Genomic DNA, 1845 nt, shown 5'->3' with positions numbered 1-1845 from the left:
CGAGATATATTGCCATGCAACTTTCCACTGTTCCATTATTATGACACGCTCCATCATTGTCATATTGCTCTTTGCGTGATCATGTAGTTGACATTGTATTTGTTGCAAGGACACCCTCATAATTTTCATACATGTCACTCTTGATTCATTGCATAACCCGGTACACCGTCAGAGGCATTCATATAGAGTCATATTTTATGCTAAGTGTTGAGTTGTAATTTTCGAGTTGTAAATTAATAAAAGTGTGATGATCTTCATTATTAGAGCATTGTCCCAAGTGAGAAAAGGATGATGAAGACTATGATTCCCCCACAAGTCGGGATGAGACTTCGGACTTTATAGAAATAAAAGAGGCCAAAGAAGCCCACCAAATAAAAAAATAAAGAAAGAAAAAGGAGAAAGAAAAAAGAGAAAAGAAAAAGAAAAAAAATGAAAAGAGAGAAGGGACAATGCTACTATCTCTTTTCCACTTGTGCTTCAAAATTGCACCATGGTCTTCATGATAGATAGTCTCCTATGTTGTCACTTTCATATACATTAGTGAGAATTTTTCATTATAGAACTTGACTTGTATATTCCAATGACGGACTTCCTCAAAATGCCCTAGGTCTTCGTGAGCAAGCAAGTTGGATGCACACCCACTTAGTTTCTTTTGTTGAGCTTTCATACATTTATAGCTCTAGTGCATCCGTCGCATGGCAATCCCTACTCACTCACATTGATATCTATTGATGGGCATCTCCATAGCCCGTTGATACACCTAGTTGATGTGAGACTATCTTCCCCCTTTTTTTCCTCACAACCACCACCATATACCACCAGAGTGCTATGTCCATGGCTTACGCTCATGTATTGCGTAAGAGTTGAAAAAAAGCTGAAGCGCGTTAAAAAGTATGAACCAATTGCTTGGCTCATCATCGGGGTTGTGCATGATGGGAGTATTTTGTGTAATGAAAATGAAGCATTGCCTAACTATATGATTTTGTAGGGATAAGCTTTCTTTGGCTATGCTATTTTGATAGGACATGATTATTTGTTAGTATGCTTTGAGTATTACTATATTTTATGTTTTATATGCTTTTATCTTGAATCATTTGGATCTTAACAATCATGCCACAATAAAGAAAATTATATTGAGAATTATGCTAGGTAGCATTCCACATCAAAAATTGTAACATCCCAAATTTTCAATTTGGAATGTTATACATTAGATCATCATTGCATAACATATTTTATTGCATTTTGGCTTGATCCTAGAAATTCTACGCAACTCAAGGACCCACGGAGAGAGTTGGGGATTTCGTTATTTTCATATTTGAGTTTTCTCAAATTTTGAAAATAGGATCATTTGATTTTAATTATTTTATCTTCAATTATTTCTATTACAAAAATAAAGGAGAGGGAATAAAATGACTTTCCCAAAATAAAAAAATATTGAGGATTTAATAATAAAATCAAATAAGATTTTATTTTGGAATTTTATCGCTATTTTACTTGAATTAGGAAAAAAATGTGCATTTTTCAAAATTGCATTTAGGCCCCAAATAAATGCTCATCTTGTCCGGCTTATTTTTAGAGGAAGGGGAAATTTATTTCAGGATTTTTGGAGTCTGTTTAGTATTTCTTTTATTTGTTTTTCTGCGCGGAATTATTTTTTTTAAGTCAACCGACCAAGCTGGGTCGTGCCCGACTAGGGCTCCAGCCCGGCCGGCCTTTAAGAGGAGAGGCCCGAGTCGCCCGAAACCCTAGCCCCGCCCCACCCAATCCGCCGCCGCCGCCGCCAGTCACCGCCGCCGCTGCACCCCGTCGCCGCCGCCCGATCCGCCGCCAGAGCCGCTTGCCGCC

The sequence above is a fragment of the Triticum dicoccoides genome, chromosome 1B (assembly GCF_002162155.2).
Source record: "Triticum dicoccoides isolate Atlit2015 ecotype Zavitan chromosome 1B, WEW_v2.0, whole genome shotgun sequence".
Lineage (NCBI taxonomy): Eukaryota > Viridiplantae > Streptophyta > Magnoliopsida > Poales > Poaceae > Triticum > Triticum dicoccoides.
The sequence above is the reverse complement of the archived record's forward strand: the minus strand, read 5'-3'. Positions refer to the sequence as shown.